Genomic DNA, 27,625 nt, shown 5'->3' with positions numbered 1-27,625 from the left:
TGAAGAACAACTGGAGTTGAAGAGGAAAACAAGTCACACATCAAGCTGACTTATCTTCACTCCAAAACTCTATATAAGGATCTCATCCCATGGGATCTGGAGGCCGGAATTTTGTGCAAAGAATTGCTGTTGGTTTACAGTTGAGAGTATTGGGTGATTGCTTGAGGGAGGTGAAGAGGAGATTTCTTTCCGTCGGGAAGGTGATGCTGGATTGGACCTCTCACGGTTGTATCACCGCCTGAACCTTACTTCCTTATATTAATAAAGCATTTGAGGTTCTTCTATTCGCATGTGTTTCAATGGTGTATTGTCTTACTTGCGTCTTTGATTTATGCTAATCCTTGAATCAATTATGAATGCATGCTTCTTGTAGTTTCTTTTTCTTGTCTTGTTCGCAGGATCTCGTGTAGTTGGGCCCGTGAGAAGACTTGGAGCTGAGAGCAAGCGGCAAATAGAGGAGATTGGATCGACCATTTGCGCAAGACATCGGTAGGTGGATCTCTTCCTCTCATCTCTTGCATGTCATAAAGAAGTAACTTTAGATAGCTTTGCTTCAGCTGTTGCTAAGGAACTATCACCCTTAGAGTGGGATAGGGTCATTCCGTGTTGGATACTTTTCCCCACAACATCTGTGAAATCGAATTCCTTTGGTTATACTACGCAAGCCTCATGGGAAATCTCCATCCATGCATGTGCAAATCTCATGCACAACTATAGTCGCAACTGATAGCAATATCAACCTCTAACACCTGTCTCCACTGAACTGTACATGCACTGAGTTAACTGATGTATTCTTTAGTTTCTTTATGAGTTAATAATTAGTGAATTAATTAATAATTAATTCACAAAACTCATCACTAGTGTATTCTTTAGTTAGACTAAAATACAAATAGTTCAACCAAGTCAAACTGAACACAACTCCATCAACTCCATAATCAACTCCACCAAACTCAACCACATGAGTTCTAACTGAAGTCCTGCATGCAATAGCTCAACTGACCCACAAGAAAAAGTGTATTTCCTTTTGACAGCTGCATGTGCCACATTTGTAGCTCAAACTGAAGTGCTCCAAGAGGATAAGATAATGTTTATAGTCCAAATATTATTATGAGACAATAATATTCGACTGTTCTATTTTTAGCCTGGCAGTCTAAAAATAGAAACCGCCCATATGTCTAAAAATAGAAGTCCAACTGTTACACTAAAAAATGTCACCTTGACTACTTACAGTTAGTATGGCTCAAATCAACAGTCATGCTACCCTCTTAGGCAAGTCTCATGCCTCTGTTATCCATCTCAAACTCAAAGAAGAGAGAAAGTCTTGTAAAAACTATGTTTATCTCTGGGGTCGCAGGTTCTCTCTAGCCTTACCTGCGGGGACGCTGACCATGTTCACAAAATCTGCGTCCATAGACGCTCTGTATGTTAAGGGACAGGTGCGTCCCTCTGTAAAAGGCAAAATGCGCGAGTTTTATCTTGAAAAAGTTACTTGTGGTTACTTCTAGAACATTCTAGAGGTCGGTTTGATGAAATGGATGCGCCTCCAGTTGGTTCATGTATCTCTATTAAGGGGGAACTTATCCCATCAATAAGGGAGCTATCCCACCCATAGAGGGGGATGATCCCATTGATAGTGGACCTGAATAACCTCTTTACGGCACTATAAATAAAGGCATTGAGCCACAAGGAGAGGAGGTTGGAACTATACATTTTCTTTGGGTAAATGCTGCAGGATTTAGGTCTTCCATTAGAGCCTTTGTGAGGAGAGATTGTCTTCACTTGATTCTACTTGGGAGAGGGTGAGCTTTGTCAAAGTAGAGGAAAACCCTTGATGGACCCTGGGAGGAACTTGCACAACACCAAGGCCAGGTTGTAAGAGTTTCTTTGTTTCGTTATTAATACAAACTGGTTTATTTTTCTCAATAGCTTGTGTTAATGAGTTATTTCATGTGTTCCTTGGTCTGCATGTTGAATATATGTTTTATTATATGAAATGCAAGTGCTTGGTAATTGTTTGATTGTTTGTGGTTGCAGGAATTGACTTGAAGGAGGAGCTCATCCGGATCGTCAAGAACGGACTTCAACAACAGCGTTTTGGAATAAGGTAAGCCTAAACACTTGTAGTTTTCATGTTGTAAAAGGTGTATTTAGAGAAAGATCACTCCATTTTGTCTTGTTTGTCATTAGAATGTCTTAGACTTCTAGGAAGGTCAGTCGTGTCCGCACCCTTGACAGATTCCGTGTGACAAATTGGCAACTCCGCTGGGGAATCCATTAATGAGAGAGTCTTTTCCTTTATATGAACTTTGCTTTGAGAAAATTATTTTTATTTTCTGGTTTTTGACTGTGAGAATTAGTATTTGGGTGGCTTAGCTGTAGATTTAGTTGGCTTTAGTTTTTCTTCCTTTTTCCAGAAGGACGCAGTCTCTGTGTGCTGCACAGTGCGTCCTTGGACGCGCTGTTGTCAACTGCACAGTGCGGGGCCGCACCTGTGACAACGGGTGGCCTGCGTCTTCCTGTAAAAGTTAAGAAAATTCCATTTTTGCTTTAAATTACTTTTAGATTTTGTTTTTCCTTAGTATTTTCTGCCCAGATCCTTTAGTACCCTGTCGAGAATTCTCACCTGAACTAGTTTTGTGAGCTTTGAGTGTTTTAGTGGTTTTCAACGAAGTTTAGACCTAGGGTTTGATTTTTGAATAAGTTCTGTAGTAACTTTGAGCTTAGAAAGTTGTCCAGCCTTAGATATCTCTGGTTAGTCAACCTTCTTAGAAGTTGAGCCTGTCGTAAAGTCTCCTTGTGTGAGCAACTTATCATTTGAGTTGTTTTGGGTCAAATTTCGCTTTGCTTGTTTTTAAAGTATTGATTTCCATTTTCAAAAAGGACAAAAAGATTAGAATTTTGTTTTGGCTAGTTTTTGATTCTGCAATAAGCTAGTCCTTGATTTGATTGTGATCAAGTAAAACACCTTAGAAATAATCATTGTTAGTTTTGGCCTCGTTAAGATTGCTTAGAGTAAATTTGCTTTTAGTTTGCTTATGAGTGCATTTTCATAGATTTTAAGAGTTGTTAAGATTGATTTTTTGGTTACGTTAGATTTACTTGCTTTATTAAAAGAAAAATACAAAAACATCTTCTTAAAAAGTCTTGTTTCAAGTAGCTTTTTGTTTTCAAAAGAAGAAAAGAGTTTTTTCGTGTATGTAAAGAGAAGTTATGTTTTTATGCTTGGAAAAGAAAAACGAATTGTTTCTTTGATTGTCTTCAATTAAGAAGTTGCTTTTATAAAGATTGCATTCTCTCAACTTTTTAGTTAAGCAATTCATCGAAAAAGTAAAGTAGTGGATAAATCATTTTAGGTGCATTTTGTAGTGGTTTCGAGTCGAGTCAACACACCACTAGTTTCACTTCCATCACCTTTTGACTTAAGAAAGAACCTTAAAAGTAACGCTTAAATTAAAATCAATCTAGTAATCTTTATTTTTCTAGGGCTCTGAAGCACCAACATAGCTTAGGCTAGGGTCTTGGAGTAGGTGAGTACTTAACTCTCCAAGACTATAAAACCAAACAGATAGTCTATCTTGAGTAGAACAAATCCAATTGTTTCAGTTACATTCTGGGAAAGCTCCTCTTAAAGGAGAAACATGAGCTCGTGTCCGAACCAGTGAGGGGATCATTCCTCCCTCGTTGGGAACGACGCCAGGCAGTACGTATTACAAACGGTAAACCTCGGATTAACCATTGTCGAGGAGCCAGGGGTCACTTATCGGTAAACCTTGGATTGTTGTCAAGGAGCCGGTAAGGGGATTGGAGCTTGCTACTCTGCCCTTGCGTGCTGTCGGAGTTTAGACTGTTCCCCCAGGTGTAATTGTTGTGATTGGTAACCTTAGTGGCCATAATATCTAGGATTCTACCCAAGGTGACGGTGGAGGGAAGGTCCCACTGTACCTGGAGCAGACGTCGGTTATACTCACTTGGATTTTCTGGGGGGTTCGCTTCACTTCGAGACGGTTAAAGTGGAGGAACTTGGTCCAGTCTATTCATTAAGCAGGTTGCCGGGGTAACTGTTCCACCCACTATTTCTGTACTGAATCCTGCGAGGTTGGGCCTAATCACCAACTAGCGTTTTTGGTCCGAAGACTACTGTTTGTGTGTGGTTTGACGCTCTAGATTATTTAGGCGTGTGCTTCAAATTTGATTGTTCTTTAGAAGACTTTAGGTGGTTTGATTTGAAATTTTTTACTTTGTTTTCGTGTGTTGTAGTTAAAAATCTTTAATTGTGGCGGAATTACCGAGAAGGTCCCGTCGCATTGCGGGCCAGTCTCCTGAAGTTGTTTCTGTGGCTGAATTGTTGAGAAGATCCCGTGAACTTAGGGGTTCACCTCCTCGAGACGACCCAGTTATTTAGAGGGTTTGAAGGTCCTTGTAACTCCTAGTGGCAGTAAAGTAGGTTCACCTGAAGAAGGAGAATATTCTTTGGTAGTCCATCCAGATTACCAAAGATTAGAAACAGGTTACAATCCCGAAGCTGTTACAGTTTCCGAGCTTGCTGGTAGTTTTTCATCTGCCAGTGAAACATGCGAAGAACCTGAAATTTCTGAACCTGTTACTCCAACTCCTAGTGTTCCTGATTCACCAAGAATAGAAAGAATTATCACCGAAAATCTTCCTGTTGGATTAATTGCTATAGAAGAACTTGTTCCAGAGGAAGAAATAGGCGTGTCTGATTCTGAAGATCTAATTACCCTTGATCTAAGGGAGCGTGAATCCATCTTTTACAGTCCTCCTAGAAGTGAATCTTGGTACCTTGCATTAACCAATTTTTTAGACAACTCAGTAGGTTTTTCTACACCTCGTACTCCAGTTCCACCTAGAGGAATTCATTCTCCTGTAAATATGTCTGGTCAGTCATCTGTGTTTTCACAAAGTCCTGAATCATTTTTACATGGCGGTCCTTCTGTTCCTACTGGGTATCAATCACTTTCTGGTACCTTTGCAGGAGCATCTCCTCAACCCATTGATCATGGGTTATTAGTTGGAAACACTGGTAATGTACCATTGAGTATAGGTGACATTTATATGATGTCAGGTTCAACTCCCATTAACCAACCTCAAGGTGGCCAATTACCGCCTGGGGGGCAGCCTTCGTTAATGCCTGGGGGGCAACCTCAAGGTACTTCATTCGTGACTGGGGGGCAACCTCAAGGGTATCAACCCCAAGGGTATCAACCCCAGCCTCAATATGTACCCCAAAGTCAACCTCAGTATCAGTATCAACCTCAAGGATGGCAACCCCAAGGGTATCAACCCCAAGGGTATCAACCTCAAGGATACCAACCTCAAGGTCAAGGTCAACCCCAGTATTCGTATTTACCTCAAGGTTATCAACCTACGGGTCAATACCCTGGTCAAGGTTATCAACCACCTCAAGGGCAATCATATGGGACTGCACCTTACAGTTATCAACCCTATCCTCAATACGGCTATGGATCTCAGTATCCTCAACCTGTTACGAGTCAATACCCTGGAATGTTAACATGGGATCCGTCACAAGGTCAACAGATGTCGCAACCAAGTATACAGTCGGTACCTCAAGCAGGACAACCTGCAGTTCCTGGTCCACCCCAGCAACCGCAACCTGTCCAGTCAAGTGTTCAGACCCCTGTAACTTCCGTAGTTATTCAGCCGCCAATTGCACCTAGTACTCCTCCTCACACGGCTGCAGCAACTACTACCGCTTCATCTACCATGTTTACTTCTGGAGTATCGGCAGCTCCGGTTTCTACTGTCCCTGTAACCGCTCCTCAGACATCTGTACCGACCGTTGTCTGGACCCACGTTCAAACCACAGTCCAGATGCCTGCAGGCCAACCTGGTACAAGTACAGTTGTTACTACTCAACCTCAATTTGTTCAACCTCCGTACCAGGGACAGTATCAACCTGGGCAAGCTGCCCAACAACGGTTTTACCAGTATCAACCGTATCCTGGGTACACTTATCAACCACCTCAGCAACCCCAGTACGGTCCGGTTAATCCTGGTTTTCCAGGAGGATATAATATCCCAAATGCGACTCCTGTTCCTAGTTATCCTGGATATCCTCCTCCTGGGGCTGGTATTGTGACTCAGAGTTTTAGAGATCCTAACCGGCAGTTACCGTTTATTGCGACTTTAGATTTACCCGACTTGACGCGCCTAACGAACGATCCAATTCAATATCTTCCGTTCTGGCCGCCAATGCCAAATAAGTTGCCCAGCGATATACCCAAGTTCGAAGGTAAGTCTGGAGAGGATCCGTCTAATCACGTGATGACTTACCACCTCTGGTGTGCATCAAATTCCATCTCAGATGATTCTATCCGCCTACGTCTTTTCCAGCGTACACTCATTGGTCTTGCAGCCAAGTGGTACATTGAGTTACCACGGGCTTCTTTTTACAACTTTAGCCAGTTAGCTACTTCATTCTTAACTCATTTTCAGTTACCAGTCAGATACAATAATGGTACAGAATTATTAACTTCGCTAAAACAATCGACATCCACGTACATTTCTGATCACATCCATGAATGGAGACGTCGAAGAAGATTAGTGAAAGTTTTTATCCCGGACCAAATTTTAGCTGAATGGTTTGTAAAATCATTATTACCAAGAATTACTGAAGATGTAGCTAAGGCCGGAGTAGTTACTGAGGAGCAAGTCATTGCTCAGGCACAGTACCTTGACTTAGTTTATACTCAGTCGGGTACTTTACACGAGAAAATACCGGATCTTCCCAAATCAAACCAAATCGCTGCTGCTCCTTCGGGATCTCATGCCGCTGATGGTATGATCGGTATCGTGACTACGAAGAGTAAGAAGAAGTCTTCCAAGACCTCCAATACTCCAATTATCACTTTGCCTGATTCTCCGACAGGAGAGTCTTCTCCTCCTGAACTTACCGCCGACATTCACGCTGTAGAGTCATCTACGGCCAAATCCAAAAACGGTGGAAAGAAGAAAGGAAAGAAGAAGGCTAAAGCAGACAAGGCTCCAAAGGAGAAAACGGAAAAGTCGGAAACCAATGACGAAAAGCGCAAACCTCGTTATCCTTGTCTCATTTGTGAAGAAGATCATTTTACGAGAGACTGCCCTCATCGGGCCGAGGTAGTGAAAATAGTTAAAGGTTCTCCCACTCCTGCTGTGTTAAAGAATCCATTTCCCGAGCAGGAAAATAAGATGATAGGTTCTTCTTCGAATGCCAGTGAAGAACCCATTTTGATGATGTCTCATGTCAGGATTGCGACTCGATCGCAAGATTATGGTAGTAAGGCTCCTGTTGATGGTAAGAAGCAGAATCTTCTCACTCTAACCCATCAACCTCAAATCCTGGTTCCGATCCACTACAGATCGAAAAACCTAACCCAGACTTAGTGATTAAGCCGCCCGCCAAGGGTGTACTTCGAAGGTCTGCTTTCAATCCACATGCGAGAGCAGCCCAGAATTACAACATTGTTGAAGACTTAGCTGTTTCACCTTCAGCAATGTCGGCACTCGAAGTGCTGCAATCATGTCCAGCGCAACGAAAATTGCTTTTGTCGGCTATTGGAGCTGTCGATGTTCAGGACCCGAACCTAATGATCTTTGATCTAGAAAGTAGTACACCGCGTCTCCCCCATCAAATGGCTTTCCAAATTCCAGTGATAGTCAAAAACAGGCCTATTCATCGGACTGTGATTGATGAGGGAGCTTCTACGTGTATTATGTCAATTCAATGTTGGAGATCGCTTGGTTCTCCTTCGTTGAACCAATCCCCCACCATCCTTAAGGCCTTTGATGGCCGTGGGTTCCGTCCGTTTGGTATTCTACAAGAATTGCCTATAGGGGTCGAAGGTAAAACCGTTAGTCTGGATGTGGAAGTGGTTGATGCCCCTCTAGACTACAACCTTCTTTTGGGTCGAAGTTGGTCATATGCTATGACAGCGGTTGTTTCATCGGTCTTCAGAGTCATTAAGTTTCCACATAATGGTAAGATCGTGACTATTGATCAGCTGACATACTTTTCATCCGACCCAACCTCTTTAGAAACTATCCAGCATGTTGGCAAAACGACAATCCCTTATAGGGACATTGGTGTAGGTTTAGTTAAGGATTCCGGTTTACTGGGAACTTTTCCTCTCCCTCCACTCAATGCAGACCCTTCATTCGCAACAATTCATATGATCACGTCAGAAAACATTATTTATGATGATCCTTGGTATGTTCCCTCTGACTCTGAGCTAGACTCACTCGGTGATGTTATGCCGTTGAGTCCGTATGAGATTGCTTATGAAGCTCTTATGTCTTTTACCGATTTTCATTCAACCGACCAAATGAATGTGGTCAGTGAAGAGTCACTTTTCACCTCACCCTTAGAACGGATAACGTTTCCCGAAGAAGTCTCATCTGACGAATGAACTTCGCGAAATCCTAAGTGTAGATGATCTACCATGGAAGATCTCCATCACAGATCTTCGTTTTACCTAAGGATGATGCATTTGAAAATGATTTTTCATCTATCTTTACCGCTGAATATGTCAAAGACGCTCAGGATCCAACGAAACATTCTGATTCAGAGCTGAATTTAGGGAATATTTCTCGTACTATTCCCATTGATATTTCAGTGAAGCCCGGAATCAAGGAGAACATTCATATAGGTGCCGCTTGTACTGAAGAAGAAATCCAAACTTACAAGGCCCTATTCCAAGAATTCCGCGACGTGTTTGCCTGGTCCTACGAAGAAATGCCAGGAATCGATCCTGCCATTGTTGTTCATGAGATCAAAACCTACCCGGATGCTAAACCCATTCGGCAACGGTTGCGTCAGATTCACCCTCGAAAAGCGGCTGCGATTAAAGCAGAAGTCGAAAAGTGTTGAAAGCAGGTTTCATTTATCCGATCCCGTTAACGGATTGGGTATCGAATATTGTTCCCGCAACAATAAAAAACAAGGAACAATAAGAATCTGTATCGACTATAGGGATATCAATCGAGCTTGTCCAAAAGACAACTATCCTACGCCTTATATCGATCAAATTATTGATGATTGTGCCGGAAGTGAGATGTTTTCCTTCATGGATGGTTTCTCAGGTTATAATCAAATCAATATTCTACCTGCCGATCAACCAAAAACGGCATTCATTTGTCCATGGGGGACATTTGCTTATTGCAAATTACCTTTTGGCCTTAAGAATGCCGGTGCTACTTTTCAACGGGCCATGTCTTATGCATTTCATGACATCAAGCACATTGTGCAACCCTATCTCGATGATTTGCCTGCTCATTCTTTACACCGAGCTGATCACCTTGTCCATTTACGAGCAATCTTTATGAGGTGTCGGCATTATCGAATTCGGTTGAATCCCCACAAGTGTGTTTTCTGTATAGAAACAGGTCGATTGCTGGGATTTTTTGTTTCAAAACCGGCATTCGCGTCGATCCCTCGAAAGTCGAGGCTATCATCCAATTGCCTCCTCCTTCGAGTTTGCGCCAACTCCAAAGTTTGCAAGGGAAAGCGAACTTTTACGCCGATTCATCCCTAACTACGCCGAGGTCACTAAAGGTTTTACACGGTTGTTGAAACAGAACGTACAATTCTTTTGGGACGAGATTGCTCAACAATCTTTTGATGCATTAAAACACGCGTTGACCCATGCACCGTTATTGCATCCTCCCAACTACAACCAGGACTACTTCTTATACCTCGCAGCTTCGCATTCCACCATTGGAATGGTGTTAGTTCAAGAAGATGAATTCAAGGCAGAGCATGTGATATATTACTTAGCAGAACCTTAAATCCAACTGAGTTAAAATATTCACATGTGGAGAAATTGGCCCTGGCAGCCGTTCAAGCTGTCCAGCGTTTTCGTCACTACATTCTCTCCGCAAAACTACTGTTATTTCGGATTGCAACCCTATGATTATATCTTGACAAAACAACTGCTAGGGGGCAAGTACTCTAAATGGATCGTCATCCTGCAAGAGTTCGACTTGGAGTTTGAGAAGTCCAAGTCTAAGAAATCTTTAGTCTTCGCGGAATTGATGTGTGATTTCCCGAGTGCTGACACAGAGACTGTGGCAGAGGAGTCCATTGCGGACGAATCTTTGTTTCTTATTAGCACTGTAGATCCGTGGTATGGGGATATAATCATCTATCTCCAAACCCAAACCTTTCGGCCTGAAGCTTCCAAGGATAACCGTCGAAAAATTCGATTTCAATCCCAACAATACAGAATTATTGGAGATACAATTTATCGCCTGGGGGCAGACTTAGTTTTTCGATGTTGTTTAACTCACGATGAGGCTGAGAGAGTTTTGAATGATTGTCACTCTGGAGCATGTGGCGGTCATATGTCTGGGTATGCCACAGCTCAGAAGGTGTTGCGCGCTGGCTATTTCTGGCCGTCTATGTTTAAAGATTGTATCCTTGCTGTCAGAACATGCCACAACTGTCAAGTATTTGATCGAAAGATGCGCGCTCCACCTGCTCCTCTCCACCCTATAATTGCCGCTGGTCCATTCGCCAAATGGGGCATTGACTTTATTACTTGTAACCCTCACTCGGCTGGGGGGCATGCGTATATCATCCTTGCGGTTGATTATTTTACTAAGTGGGCCGAGGCGATGCCTACATTCGACGCAAGCGGCAAGACAGCTGCACTTTTCGTATTCAATCATATCATAACTAGGTTTGGTGTCCCACAAGCAATCATTACTGACCATGGAAGCCATTTTCGAAATGTCATGATGACTGAGCTTACAAGCCAGCTTGGTTTGCGCCACGATAGCTCTACACCTTATTATCCGCAAGCCAACGGTTTGGTTGAGTCAATCAACAAAGTTCTAGTCGTCATGATTCGACGGATCATTGGTATCCATCGAACGAATTGGCATAACATGTTATTTTCGGCGCTATGGGCATATCGAACTTCAGTGAAAAATTCAACAGGTTTCACTCCTTTTCAGCTAGTTTATGGCTTAGAAGCTGTGTTACCTATTGAGTGCGAAATCCCATCACTTCAAATGGCTGTTGAATTACTTCCCGCTACTTCCGAAGAGGAGAAACGGTTGTTATACTTGGCTAAATTAGATGAGACTCGACGTGACGCTACTTTAGCCATCGAGACTCACGCGAAACGAATGAAAGCCCAGTACGATAAAAGTGTAACTCCTCGAAGTTTTTCAGAAGGAGACCTAGTACTATTATATGATCAAGCAAACGATAAGCTAGGTGCTGGAAAATTCGTTCCCATGTGGCATGGGCCCTACATTGTAAAGCGAAAGCTAGCAAAAGGGGCTTATGAGTTAGTTGATTTTGATGGGGACTCTTTGGGCAAACCCAGAAATGGACTTTACCTAAAGAGGTATTATGCTTAAAATGATGGATGGAGAATTTTTTAGATAGGTTAGATTTCCTTTCTAGCTAGCAAGTGTGTTAGTTTAGTCAGTATGCTTAGTTTAGCGAGTGTGGTTTTTCGTCATTATTTTGGCTCATCTTGGTTTTACTCTTGATATTGTAGATGTCGACGCCTCTCCAAACATACATTGGATTTGCTGATGGTGCTTGTCGTAGTACACGGAATATCTCTTCCGCAGCTTGGGTTATCTATTCGCCCTCTGACGAGTTAGTTTCTATGCATGGGGTAAGCCTCGGTCAAACAACGAATAACATTGCAGAATACAGTGCAGTGGTTGAATTATTATCCGAATCTATTTCATTTGGAATTCGACGTTTGATTGTGAGGTTAGATTCTGAACTTGTTGTATTACAGCTTAATAGAGTTTATGCCATTAGAAATCCTGTGTGTTAAGGTTGTTTTTGAGAGTGCGTCTCTTGGAACGTGAATTTGATTACATTGAATATCAACATATTCCAAGGTCTTTGAATACATTAGCAGATGCAATTGCTTCTCGAGTGTTGGACAGACATTTATAATAATCATGCAAGTAAATTTAAAAGACATTTCATCATACATGTTAAACAAGATAAGCCGGTAATAGTGATATATAGATATAGATAGAAGTGTGTCCAAAAAATATACATCGTCTTCGATCATAGGTTTAACACACCTTATGATCGGCAAAATGATAGTACAAAAAGTCAAAAATGTCACATGTGACTACAAAAGTGACTAGTCAATCACTGGTGGTGCTCTCTGTACGACACCACTGCGCGCGCTACCTTACGCAAAAATCTCCTAAACGGTCCAGGGACCGCAACTACGAAGCGCTGAAGCCTCATAGGAATATCGTCCATAGTAGTCTCAGGTATATCTGCCGTGAGACGCTCTAGATCATGCTCCAAATCAGCTAGTACTTCCGCAGCCGCGTCCTGTGGGGCCGGTGCCGGTGCAGCTGGATGTCGTCTGTCGTAAGGCCGGAGATTGGCTGGACGCTGTGGTCCAACATCTGCATTTTTAAAATTTTACTGTTACTTTGAGACGATATATATGAAAAATAAAAAATACATAATTAGAAAACTTGTGAAAATGAAAGTACCTCTGTCATCCCATGTTCTCTCTCCCTGTGGAAGAACCATGTCCGGATCACCTCTGAAATCCATTCCGGCATATGGAAAGTCTTGTATCACAAAAAGCTGGCCCTCTAGCCAGTCGAAGTAACTGTCTGAGAATCGAACCACTGCAGCACCCTCGTCAGGATGCCGGGCCATCACCGCTACCCATCGAACAAGCTTTGGCTCCCGAGGACCCAAGTCATCACAACAGTGAGTTGCTGAGGGATCAGCATAGGAACTCTCTCCAAGGCAAAGCTCACGACTATAGGCCCATATCCAAAAGTCTTTAGTCGTCCGTTCTTTGCCTTTGGTCAGTTGGCTCTTCATATGAGCCGACACAGCTTCGCACCAGTTGAAGATGGTGCCTTGGTAACAGTCAACTGCCATCCGCATTTGGGATCCGGAGGCAATGTGCAAGGCGGCCGCACCACAAATCCTGGTGACTGTAAATGCAATAACTCTAAGTTCCGCCAGAGCGATGTGCTTTATCTCCACGCCTTTTTTATGGCGAGTCCCTGGTCTGCACCACTCCTCGCGGAGATCATCAAGGGATTAGGCCACCCGGCCTGGTCCCCGCAAGGTTGAGTTGCTCACCTCTGTTTGGCAAGCCAGTGAGAAAGTATACATCTGAGGGCTCTATCTCGAGCTGGTGCCCTCCAATGTAAAACATTGATCCTGAACGTTCCATCGCTCAACCAGCCATTCCAAAAATCTTACCTGGCCCCTCATGCCCGGTATGGTCCAATATTTGTACAATCCACATGTTCTTAAGGCATCCAGAGAGGGTTGGTGGTTAATCGCAGCTTCATCGTCCTCTACGTGCTCTCTCTCTCTCCAGTCTAACATGTTTAAGGTCCTGCACATCAAAAGAGTCAATTAGAAATTAATTTGAGCAATTTGGTGGTTTTTTTGAGAGAGTTGGGGTTTTGAAATGCGCCCTTTGCGGAAGACGCACCCGGCTTTGTAGCACAGGGCGTCCGGACGCAGCTCGCCTGAAGGCGGACTGCGTCCCCCGAACTTTTTCCCGTATGAGAAAAAGTCGGGGGACGGGTCACCTGGCACCTGCGTCCGCCGAGGGCACATTTTGAACCCAAAACCCCCCCAAAAAATGAAACAGAGACCAAAAACAAAAAACTAAACGGATAAAAATGAAGAGTGGGATGTGTAAAATACCTCGGTGAAGCGGCGTTCGATTCCGACGGTCAGATTTTCCGCAGCAACCACGGGAAGTTTCTTGTCAAAAGCTCCTTTTTCAACCTCAACAGTGAAACGGTAAAAATGACATGGTAAAAGGTCTTTTTATAGGTTTTTTGGATGAATTAGTTCATTTTTTACCATGAAAAGATGTTTTTGAATGTATTTTTGCCTATTTTAAACAGGTATGAGTAATGTGTCGCTTTTGTGCAGGACAACGGGATTTCGAGGGAAATTGTAATTTTTCACAAACAAAATTTCAGAGTCATCTTTTAAGCCCTTTTCTGACTCCTAAAACATGAAAAGATCGCCGAGTGTTTCTTTTTCACTCGTTAAAACGGAATTAAAAGACGGTCCCCTTTTAGCTCTTTTCTAACCGCAAAATCAGGAAAAGATTGCCGGGTTTTTGTCGTTTCAAACTCGATAAGGAAATAAAACGACGTGTCTTTGATCGCTTTTTACTTTTCAGGTTAACGACACTATTATGAAAGTACTCCTTGGTCGTAAGATCAAGCGGTTCCCCCAGGTATTATTTTATACTTTTTCGGGCTTGAGGGACACAAATATACGAAAAAGTTCAACGTGGAGTTTCCTTAAGTTTTTCAGACTCTCTAAAAATGAAAACGCCGAGTTTCTCCTATACTGGGCTCGTTAAACTTTTACAGTAAAGGACCTGTTCAATTACAAACAGGAACGAACCACTCCTTCCTAGGGTTCGAATTTAAACTAGGTTGGACTCGTCCGAAGGATGAGCTTATAAACCAAGCATATGTTATCCTCCTCAAGCTTGTTAAAAATAAAGAGGTACTTGCCAGAAATGGTGGGGGAAAAGAGAGAAGAATGAACCTATTTGTCACCTTTTGTCTCAAACGAAACTTTATTACCACTCTTGAGCACGACACTTTTTCATTTCACCTGGGTTGGGAAATCTTTTACCTCACAGTTGACCAAATCACTTTGAAAATCTTTAACCGGGTTCAGGGATCAACTTTGAGTTATTCGTCACCAAACCATCTGTTGTGTCGTTATGTGTTCAAGAGGTCTGCCAGCAAAACTTTCATCTACAAAATACTTGTCATCCATTTGACCATCCCTGAGTCAGTCCTTACAGCTACATTTCTTCAACTTGAACAATGATTTCGTGTTGCGGGCTTGCCTGCAACGGGTCGCTTTCTATCGACATCGACACATTATCTAGAAAGATGACTTAGGAATCGACAGCACCTTGAAGTCTGCATGCATCAATGGCAGGTTTCTCGCCTTTGACGTCAGTTTACATCATTGACTTTCGATCAAAGGATTCCGTGAAGTGTTCGACATCAAAACATCTATTCACATTTCACGGGTTGTGCTTGGTACTTTGAGGACCATTGACATTACTGGTGGTTTCTCTCACGCTTGTTAACAGTTTACATCATTGACTGGTAATCAAGTGGTTTCTACCATGTTCGACATCGAATCATTTAATCACATGACTAGAATCGTACCAATTCGGGAAGTAGAAGTGAATACCCTGGATCTAGTTTCTACCATCCAGGCTGCGAGGAGTTTTGTATTCATTGTCTATATAGACTAATCATAAACAGATGGCTGCATCCATACTGTGTCTACAAAAGTCTATAAAAATGATGTACTGCAAGATCATTCCTGTATCAGAATAGTTAGTCCATTAGTTAAAGTTTTGAATCTGAGTATGGGAATGCCTACCTCAGTGATGATATAATCTTATCCATGTATTTTGTGTTGAAAACTGCAGGTTCCAACCAGGCCATCCACAAGGCAATCCTTGAAATGATAAAGCGCTTCACCCTTCCTAGAATTATAAAACCCTACTCTATTCCAGGCTTCGCACTTTAGGGGGCAATCTGTTACACTAAAAAATGTCACCTTGACTACTTACAGTTAGTATGGCTCAAATCAACAGTCATGCTACCCTCTTAGGCAAGTCTCATGCCTCTGTTATCCATCTCAAACTCAAAGAAGAGAGAAAGTCTTGTAAAAACTATGTTTATCTCTGGGGTCGCAGGTTCTCTCTAGCCTTACCTGCGGGGACGCTGACCATGTTCACAAAATCTGCGTCCATAGACGCTCTGTATGTTAAGGGACAGGTGCGTCCCTCTGTAAAAGGCAAAATGCGCGAGTTTTATCTTGAAAAAGTTACTTGTGGTTACTTCTAGAACATTCTAGAGGTCGGTTTGATGAAATGGATGCGCCTCCAGTTGGTTCATGTATCTCTATTAAGGGGGAACTTATCCCATCAATAAGGGAGCTATCCCACCCATAGAGGGGGATGATCCCATTGATAGTGGACCTGAATAACCTCTTTACAGCACTATAAATAAAGGCATTGAGCCACAAGGAGAGGAGGTTGGAACTATACATTTTCTTTGGGTAAATGCTGCAGGATTTAGGTCTTCCATTAGAGCCTTTGTGAGGAGAGATTGTCTTCACTTGATTCTACTTGGGAGAGGGTGAGCTTTGTCAAAGTAGAGGAAAACCCTTGATGGACCCTGGGAGGAACTTGCACAACACCAAGGCCAGGTTGTAAGAGTTTCTTTGTTTCGTTATTAATACAAACTGGTTTATTTTTCTCAATAGCTTGTGTTAATGAGTTATTTCATGTGTTCCTTGGTCTGCATGTTGAATATATGTTTTATTATATGAAATGCAAGTGCTTGGTAATTGTCTTGATTGTTTGTGGTTGCAGGAATTGACTTGAAGGAGGAGCTCATCCGGATCGTCAAGAACGGACTTCAACAACAGCGTTTTGGAATAAGGTAAGCCTAAACACTTGTAGTTTTCATGTTGTAAAAGGTGTATTTAGAGAAAGATCACTCCATTTTGTCTTGTTTGTCATTAGAATGTCTTAGACTTCTAGGAAGGTCAGTCGTGTCCGCACCCTTGACAGATTCCGTGTGACACCAACTACTTTTACCAACATGACCAATCATCCACAAATAGCATCCTGCAACTCATAGACCATGATCCATATGTCTAAAAATAGACATAGTCTAAAAATAGACTTTGCACCAAAAATAACCTGTAGGCCCACTTAGTGAAGGCGACTTCTTTCCACTAAGCTCCATCATCTTTTTGCATTCTCAACACTCCCTCTCAACAAGATATGGATTATCAACAACCCCTATCTTGCCTCGGTGGTATTCGAATTTTCTCCTGGTGAGCACCTTCGTCAAGATATCAACATCCTGATCCTCCGTTGGAATGTATGAAAGTAACATGATTCTTCGCTGCACACAATCTCTGATATGATTTTACCTGATGTCAATGTGCTTAGATCTATCATGAAATACTGGATTAGCCAAGAGTTTAATGCAACTCTGGTTATCACAATAAATCACACTAGGCTCCAAGTAAAAACCGAATAACCCGACCAGGATCTTCCTCATCCATATAGCCTTGCATGTAGCCAAACTTGCTACCATATACTCGGCCTCTGCTGAACTGAGTGCCATGGATCTTTGCTTCCTGCTGTACCAAGAAACTGCTGTCGACCTGATACTGAAGACCCCTCCAGATGTGCTCTTTTTGTCCGTTGGGCTCCCTGCCCAATCTGCATCCCTGAAGCCACATAGCTTCACCTCATCCTCATGTTTGTACCACAAACCATATCCCGATGTGCCTCTCAGATAACGTAATACATGCTTGCCTGCCTTCCAAAAGAGCTTGGTTGGCTTAACCATAGCTTGTGAAAGCTGGTTAACAGCATAGCATATATTGGGTCATGTATTGAATAGATACATAAGCGACCCCACCAACTGTTGATAAACAGTGGCATCCACTACTTCTGCTAAAGTAGCATCCTCCTTCCTCCAACCTCCAAGAAGAGGAGTATCAACAGGCTTGCAGCCATGCATGTTGAACTTCTCCAGTATCTCCCGAGCATACTTACCCTGAGAAACAAATAGTCCATCACTGCGCTGCCAGATTTCCAATCCCAGGAAATAATGAAGGAGGCCCAAGTCCTTCATCTCAAACTCCTTAGCAAGATCATCCTTGCATGAAAGTATCAACAGCTCATCACCTGTTAGAATCAAATCATCTACATAAAGTACAATGATAAGAAACTTACCCTCCACCACAATCTAGTATAGGTTAGGATCCGCCTCACTCTTGGAGAATCCAAGTCCGGTGAAATAACTGTCTATCCATGTGTACCAAGCACGTGGTGCTTGTTTCAACCCATACAGTGCTATCTTGAGCCTGCACACAAGCGACTTGCTACTGAAGATCTCAAAACCTTCGGGCTGCTCTATGTACACCTCCTCCTCAATGACTTTGTTGAGGAACATAGTCTTCACATCCATCTGATGAATGTGCCACCCCATCTACGCTGAGAGAGAAAGAATTGTCCGTATGGAAGAATACCTTGTGACAGGTGCAAAGGTCTCCTCATAATCGATCCCCTCTATCTATGAAAAGCCTCAGGCAACAAATATTACCTTATACTTCTCCACACTCCCGTCAGCTGCCTGCTTAACCTTGTAGATCCATCTCAAACCCACCACTAATTTCCCTTCCGGTCCTAGGACAATCTCCCATGCACTGTTTCTGACAATCAAATCATACTCTTCAACCATGGCATCTACCCATGTGGGATCCTCCACAGCTTCCTTGAAAGAGGATGGATCAGTCACAACACATTTGCTCACAAGAGCCATATATCCAGTGTACCGATCGGGTGACTGTTGCTGTCTACGTTGAGCTGTAGGTGGTCCTACAACCTTCTCTGCATCTTGAGCCAACCGCTCAGCTTCTGTCAAGAGCTTTCGCCCTCTGATGGTTGGCACTGCATGAGTGGTCTCTTCCACTCCATGAACTTCGTCCTGTGGCTGATCCACGTCCTGAAGCTCATCCTTAGGAACTAATAGCTCCTCATCTGCATGCAAGTGTGGCTCCCTCTCAAGCGAACACTTCATGGCTTTCTCCTCCTAAAATTTTATATCCCATCGCACAACAATCTTGCCACTGTCTGGAAAATACACACGATAGTTGTGGGGCGTATCAGTGTACCCCACAAATATCCCAACCTTTGCGGTTGGCTCCAACTTCTTCTTGGCATCCTTTGTCACATGCATGTAAATGTTAGCACCAAAAATCCTCAAATGAGAAAGATCAGGCTTCTTACCAGAATAAGCCTCCTCGGGTGTACTCATGCCAAGTATCCTGAGAGGACAACGGTTCTACACATATACTGCAGTATTGCATGCTTCCGCCCACAAGTGAAGGGGTAGGCCCTGATCATGCAACATCGCCTGTGCAGCACCCATGATTGTTTTGTTCTTCCGCTCAGCAACCTCGTTTTGCTGTGGGTTATGGGGAGCTATGAGCTCTCTTCGAATCCCTTCTGCACTGCAGAAGTCCTTGAACTCGCCAAAGATGTATTCACCACCATTATCGCTCCTAAGAGCCTTCACCTTCTTCCCTGACTCCTTCTCAACCAGTGCTTCGAACTCACAGAACTTAGAGTATGTCTCGCTCTTCTTCTGCATGAAGAAGATCCAACACTTTCGAGAGAAATCATCAACAAAGATCACATAATACCTGTGTTTTGCTGTCAAAGCTACTGAGAAAGGTCCACACACATCTGTGTGAATTCTCTCAAGGATCATCGTGGCTTGACTATCCTTCTCGTGAAAGGTGGCTTTCAAAAACTTTCCCAAAGTACACCCTTGCACTGATCTGACTACGCAAGAGTGCCTTTTGGAAGCCCAGTAGTGATCTGTTGCAGTATCTTCAAGGCTCCATGGTGAAGGTGACCCAAACTCTTGTGCCACAACTCGCCATCATCCCGGCTCACCAATCCTTCTGCCTTGCATGCCATTGCTGCGCAGCCATCTACGTGCAACTGATAAAGGTTCCCTGACTCGAACCCATATCTTCCGGGTTTCTCCAGTTGTCTTACTGTGCAGGAAAGCCTTTCCCTCACCGAAAACAACATCATATCCCTTGTCTTCTAACATCGCCACAGAGATAAGATTCTTCTTCAATCCTGGAACATGCATCACTTCCTTCAATATAAAGGGTTTACCAGACTCCATCTCAAAGGAAATGGTACCAATACCGGTCGCACTGTATCTACCATCATCGCCCATCTCGATGTGCACTCCAAGATCTTTCTCCTCCAGATAAGAAAACAAATCTTGATCTCCTGTCATGTGAAAAGATGCACCACTGTCCAAGAACCATACCGATCCCATCACACTTGATACCAAGCATGCGATCAATGAAAAATCAAGCTCAAACTATGAGGCTAGAGCCTCTCCTGCTGCAGATCCAGCAACTTGCTTCTTCTTCTTCTTCTGCGGACAATTAGTGGCATAGTGTCCGTACTGGTGACAGTGAAAGCACTTCACCTTGTTCATGTCCTGCTTCTTTCCTTCACACCCGAATGAGAAGCTTTCTTGTTCTTCCCCTTCTTTGCTTTGGCAGCCAAAGTGCAATTTTCTTCATCAGGTCCCTTTGATGAAGATCCATCCCTGGTATTCTGCCTGATCTCCTCCTGCACAAGATCTGACCAAAGTCTCTCCCATCCTGGCAATTTCTCCCGACCATTGATAGAGTCCTGATAGGAATGCCAACTCTTCGGAAGTCCAAGGAGATCTAAGCTCACCAAGTCCCATCATCGACAGTCACACCCACACTTCCCAGCTCATCCCTGCATTGAGTGAACTTCGTGAGATACTTGGGCATACTGTCTCCCTTCTCGCATTTAATGTTTCTGAGTTTATCCTTGAGCGCCAACTTCCTCTGATCACTCTTGCTTTGGAATAGATTTTTCAAGACATTTCACATCAAGTATGGAGAAGCCTTTCCATGCAGGTTGGACACAATGTGATCCTTTACGCCCTCCAATAGAATCCTTCGACACTTTTTGTCTTCTTTTGCCAAGCATCAACTTGCGCAGTATCAGTAGGCTTTGGACCTCAGCCTCTATGAAATCCTTCAGCCCATTATCATCTAACACCACCTCCATCATGTCCTTCCATGCAATATAGTTCACGCTGCCCTCAAGAGCATACTCCAATCGCAATCCGTTGAAAGACATTGCCACGTTGATACCAAGAAAACACTGCTGCAAATTCAAACTCCACCAGCTCAAAACTCAACCACCTCTTGATCTAAAATTCGTGAGAACAAAGTATTTCTCATACAGAGTTTGACTGTATGGGCTTTTACCAGATATCTCACCTTCCAAAGGAAGGATGAATCCAGAGGCTACCTGGCCCGATTAAAGACTCTGCTTGAAGAAATAAAATGTAAACACTTTCTAAATAGTAGATCTGATGATCAACAGCTCTGATACATGTAGAAATTTTGAATAATTAATCACTTATTCATAGAGATTATCCTGATTATGCACTATTGCAGAATACATGCACAATACATAACCTCCTCTACGTTGATCATCAATTTAGCCAGCATTAAAACAATGAAACATCAATCGCATGCACACATTAACACAGTATGTAACCCAGGGAAAGCATATAGCTGAAAACCCCACACTATCTGTATATTATAATGATAGAGAACATGTAACAATACATAGTACAATACTCCTCACAAGTACTCAGTACTATCTCCACCTGTTACACACAAACTAGCTCAGATCTGATGCCTCAAATCTTCTCCACTGTTTGCCTGCCTCCACTGCGCAATCCTGCAAGAGAATCAATCACTCTGTGAAATCGAATTCCTTTGGTTATACTACGCAAGCCTCATGGGAAATCTCCATCCATGCATGTGCAAATATCATGCACAACTATAGTCACAACTGATAGCAATCTCAACCTCTAACACCTGTCTCCACTGAACTGTACATGCACTGAGTTAACTGATGTATTCTTTAGTTGCTTTATGAGTTAATAATTAGTGAATTAATTAATAATTAATTCACACAACTCATCACTAGTGTATTCTTTAGTTAGACTAAAATACAACTAGTTACAACCAAGTCAAACTGAACACAACTCCATCAACTCCACGATCAACTCCACCAAACTCAACCACATGAGTTCTAACTGAAGTCCTGCATGCAATAGCTCAACTGACCCACAAGAAAAAGCGTATTTCCTGCTGACAGACAGCTGCATGTGCCACATTTGTAGCTCAAACTGAAGTGCTCCAAGAGGATAAGATAATGTTTATAGTCTAAATATTATTATGAGATAATAATATTCGACGGTTCTATTTTTAGCCTGGCAGTCTAAAAATAGAAACCGCCCATATGTCTAAAAATAGAAGTCCATCTATTTTTACCAACATGACCAATCATCCACAAATAGCATCCTGCAACTCATAGACCATGATCCATATGTCTAAAAATAGACATAGTCTAAAAATAGACTTTGCGCCAAAAATAGCCTGCGGGCCCACTTAGTGAAGGCGACTTCTTTCCACTAAGCTCCATCATCTTGTTGCATTCTCAACATTGTCTCTCTACACCAAGAGAACTTCTCAGAGCTCATAGATTTTTTCAATGCATCTGCAATATTCTTTAAAGTGTCCACCTTTACCAGCAACACCTTTTTGTCTTCTATCATATGCCTCACAAAGTGATACTGAACATCAATGTGCTTTGTCTTTGAATGATATGCGGGGTTATTTGCCAAGAAAATTGTACTTTGGCTGTCATAGTCTATCCTTATAGCTTCCTGTACTAACCCCATACTTTGGCTGCCATGTATTCTACCTCTGTAGTTGACAGTGCCACTACAGATTGTTTCTTACTCATCCAACTAACTGCACCTCCAAATAGGTTAAACACATACCCACTTGTAGATCTTCTTTGATCCAGATCTCCAACCCAGTCTGCATCAACAAAGCCATGAATATCCAACACTCTGTCCAATCCTGGTCTTCCTTGGTAGCACAAACCATAATCACTAGTGCCACGCAAATACCTGAAAACCTGCTTCACTGCTGTCCAATGCTCCTTCCCTGGTTTTGACATAAACCTGCTCAATACTCCCACTGCATGTGCAATGTCTGGTCTAGTACAGACCATTGCATACATCAGGCTACCGACTGCACTTGCATATGGAACATGAACATGTCCTCTTCTCTTCTTGTGTCTTGGGACACTGTTTAGAAGATAACCTCACACCTACATGAATAGAAACCTTCACCGGTTTACTATCCTGCATATTAAACCTCTGCAATATTGTCTCGACATACTTCCTTTGGTTTAACTAGAGGTTCCTCTTCACTTGATCTATTTTAATTTCCATGCCCAAAATATAGTTTGCAGCACCAAGATCTTTCATGTCGAATTTGGAGGACAATTGGGTCTTCAAATCCTGGATAACTTCTTTGTCATTTCCAACCAACAACATATCATCCACATACAAGAAAAGATAAATAACAAGGTCACCAATTAATTTAAAATACACATAGTGATCTGATTTGCTTCTGGTGAAGCCAAGTCCCCGTATAAATGTATCAAATTTCTGATACCACATCCTTGATGATTGTTTTAACCCATATAGAGACTTCTTTAACTTACACACCAGTTCTTTCTTACCTTCACCGCAAAGCCTTCAGGTTCATGTAGATCTCCTCTTCCAGATCCCCGTGAAGAAATGCTTTCTTCACATCCATCTGTTCTACCTCAAAATCAAAAGCAATAGCAGCAGAAAAAAATAATCTAATAGAAGTTACCTTGGCAACAGAAGAAAAAATATCACCAAAATCAATTCCCGCACCTGGGAATAACCTTTTGCTACCAACCGAGCTTTGTATTTCTCCACTTTTCCTTCTGCATTTGTCTTCTTTTTGAACACCCATTTGCTGCCAATGGGTTTCTTCCAATCGGCAACTCCACCAGATCCCAAGCCTCATTTTTGTGCAAAGATGGCATTTCATCAACCATGGCCTCTTTCAGAGTTTTCCATCCTCTGAATCCACTGCTTCCTTCACAGTTCTGGATCATCATCAGTAACAGACAAAGACAAATTTGAACAAAAAGCATATGGACTATACCTTTCTGGCTGCCTTCTTTCTCGAACTGATCTTCTCACAGCCGGAGTTTGTGGCTTTTTTTCATCTTCTAATTCCTCCTCTATTATAGAGTCTGATTCTTCCTCCTTTAGCTCAAACTCTATATTCTTAGGTTCCTTGGTTGGACTTCATGTTTAATAACATCTTTCACCTCTCTGAACACCACATCTCGGCTGTACATAACCTTCCATGTTACTGGGTTCCAAAGCTTATACCCCTTTAAACCATCCTTATACCAAATAAAGATACACTTTTCAGATTTACTATCCAACTTTGTTATTTTCTCCTTTGGAACATGTACATATGCATCACATCCAAATACCCTCAGATGTGAAAAGAGAGGGTTTCTTACCAGTCCATACCTCTTGTGGAGTATTATCCTCCAACGCTGATGAAGGTGACCTATTGACCAGGTAACATGCAGTATCCACCACCTCTGCCCAGAATTCATGTCCTAACCTGGCACCACTGAGCATGCTTCTTGCCCTTTCCATCAATTCTTGTTCATTCTTTCTGCAACTCGATTTTGCTAAGGTGTATATGGAGTAGTCTTCTGTCGTGCTATACCACACTTCTTGTAGAATTCTTCAAATTCCTTACTGCAAAACTCTCAACCATTATCTATCCTCAGCACCTTAATCTTAATCTCGATCTGGTTTTCCACTAGAGCCTTAAATTCTTTAAACCTATCAAAGACTTCAGATTTGTTCTTAAGGAAATATATCCATGTATTCCTTGAGAAGTCATCTAAAATGAAACATAGTACACAGACTTACCTAGTGATGGAACCTTCACAGGTCCAAACAGATCATTGTACACAAGCTCTAATATATGTTTCACCCTCTTACCACCAAAGGGGAAACTCACATGATTCTGCTTCCCATATACACAATTTTCACAGAAATCAAAATCCAGAGAACTATTACTCATACCTTCTACCATACCTTTACCATGAAGTATTCGAAGGCCCTTCTCTCCAATATGTCCAAGCCTTTGATGCCACAACATGGTCTTTTCTCCAGAGACCACTAGATTTTCTGCTCCACTTTTAGGAACCACGGAACTGTTGCAACCATCAACAACAGTGCTACCTTGCAGCTTGTACAGAGTTCCAATCCGAACTCCCTGCATCAATACCAATGCTCCCCAAACCATCTTGCAGGAATTCTTCTCGAACACTGTTTTTACACCTGCATCATCTAGCTTACTAACATAAATCAGACTTCTAGCTAATGCAGAAATATGCAGAACACCCGGAAGTGTTCTAACCCTTCCACATTGCAGCTTCAACTTTACTTTTCCATGACCAATGATTCTAGCCTTCCTGTCATCCCCCAAGAAGACATCACCACCATCATATTTCTCATTTTCACAGAACCACTCTCTATGGGGAGTGAAGTGAAAGATGCATCTGATTCAATCAACCATGCCTCATGATCTACATGTGTACTTGAAGAAGCCAAGTACAAATCCCCACCTTCATCTGAGGTGGTTTTTGTGCCTCTACAGAAGGAGCCTCATCAAAACCCTTTCCTTTGTCAGGAGCTTTAGATTTATAGTCCCTTTTGAAGTGGCCTTCCTTTCCGCATTTCCAGCACACCACCTTTATAGGTTTTCCTCGAGATTTAGATCTCCCTTTAGATTTAGATCCCACTCGATGACTTATTTTTGTTTCTGTTCTGGGACCATCGTCATACAGACAAGGCATCACCATTTTGGCTCTCCATATTTTTCTCTCTCATCTCCTCCGTCATCAAGGATGAGACTATTTCATCAAATTGCAAGGCAGTTGCATTGCTACCTATTGCAATAACAGACTATCCCATGAATCTGGTAGAGAACACAACAAACTTATGCCTTATTTCATCTAAATTTTGCCCTATCAATGATCAACAAATGCTAACTGACTTATCACAGTATTAAATGTTGTTTAGATGATTTGTCACCGAGTCTCCATCTTTCCTCCTTAGGTTATACATCATTTTCCGCAGGAACAATTTATTCACTAGAGACTTAGATTGGTACAAAGTCCCTAACTTGTCCCACAAAGCCTTTGTTGTAGCTTCCCCAGATACATTCAACAGTACTGAATCTAAGACACACAATCGTATTGTGCTATTTGCCTTCTGATCCAACTTCTTCCATTCTTCATCGGACACTCCTGTTGGTTTAGTACCCGGATCTACCACGATCCACTGATCTTTATCCACCAACAAATCCTCCATCTTGAGTTTCCACAACTCAAAAATCTAACCATTAAATTTCTCGATATCTATCTTTCCACTGCTCGCCATCTTCTTTCACCACCAAAATCGATCTCGTAGATCTCCCACTGAACAGGGTCTACCACAGGCCTGAGCGAAACCCCTCAGCAACAAAGGCGTCCCCTTGAAGCCAAATCTGCTCCGATACCAAATGTAGGATTTAACCCATACAGAAATGACCTGTTACGAATTCTAAAACACATAAAACACATATACACAGATATTCTCCCCTAGATCCCAAAATTGGGACTACTAGCTTGATTTTTCATTATGTTCCTTTCAATGTTATAATACATATTTATACATGCCAAAGCATCCAATGCCATGGAACGAAAACGATCGCGTCCAGTACCATGGACTAAAAACCATCGCATCCAAAAAACATGTGTGAAAATCATGCACAAAACCATAGGTGTGTTCGCCCAACCTAACATAGGGTCCAAAACCAAAATTTTCTTGGGTGCTGCCCTAGACCCCATAAAGTGGGGTTACGGGTGCCCCTAAACCTCCCTATTAACTACGTGGAAAGAATATGACACAACCAAACATGAAGGAGACTAAGAAGGAGCTGAAGGAAGAACAGGAGTTGAGAAGAGATAATGAGAAGAGAAGCAAAAGCGGGAAGAAGAACAAAGGCAAGGCATGATGACAAAATAAACAATGTTGATACAGGTTGGAAGGACAGTGATAGGAACAACCAATGACTGAGAAGGAAGGTGAATGAATGTAGGGTCGAGAGCTTGCTCAGTAGATTGAGCAACTGATTGAAGTGACAAACATGGAGTTGGAACAGGAGATGCAACATGAATATGTTGAACTGATTCCAAGAGCACCATAGGTCATCCCGCACTCTCCACTACCTCCAGTGGTAGAGACAGCCCTGAGTGAGAAAGGAGATTTTGTTCCCTTGATGATGACCGATCATGGATGTGTACAATCTATCATTTGATGAGTTCCAAAAGAGGATTGTACAAGCACAGAGGAAGCACTTTCTGGATGATCACACATCACTTACATTCATTAAAGAAAGGGTGATAGTGTCAGACACCAAGAAGCATCCAAATTCCATTGCCAAAGCCAACTTGGCCTATGCAGGAGCAAGAAGACCTAATGTTTAGTATTTGATGCCGAGAATGATTAACTAACACAGAAAATGTAGGCTGCTAAGTAGAGGTAAAACAACTATGAGAAACAACATAGAATGCAGTTTCTGCATTGACGGAGATGAGAGAAACGATACTTGTTGAAGTATCAACACTTGGAGAAACCATGTGGAGATATCTATGATGGGCTTGTCACCATACATAAAACAATTTTCTGTTTGCATGGCTTACAATGGCAGAGGAAAGAGCTTGTTAAAACTCTAAGAAACATACAAGCTTCCATTGCCTAGGTGCAAGAGTGGACAATGTGGTACAAAGAGGTCATGCCTGAGTTTGTGAAGAAAATGAAGTCATAGGCAAGCTGGAGAAAGCAAACTTTGAACATTGATTCAAGAGGACAAGAAACTCGTCTCATTCATTGGTAGCATTCAAGCCTCATATGTATGGTTGTACAATAGTTTGGATGTCTTGGTGAGAACACACTAGATCCCATCAGTCAGTTCCCTCACCAAAGTTAAATACAA

The sequence above is a fragment of the Pinus tabuliformis genome, chromosome 4_1 (assembly GCF_031772625.1).
Source record: "Pinus tabuliformis cultivar Carrire ecotype Pingquan chromosome 4_1, CPIR1, whole genome shotgun sequence".
Taxonomy (NCBI): Eukaryota; Viridiplantae; Streptophyta; class Pinopsida; order Pinales; family Pinaceae; genus Pinus; species Pinus tabuliformis.
Note: the sequence above shows the minus strand (reverse complement) of the source record.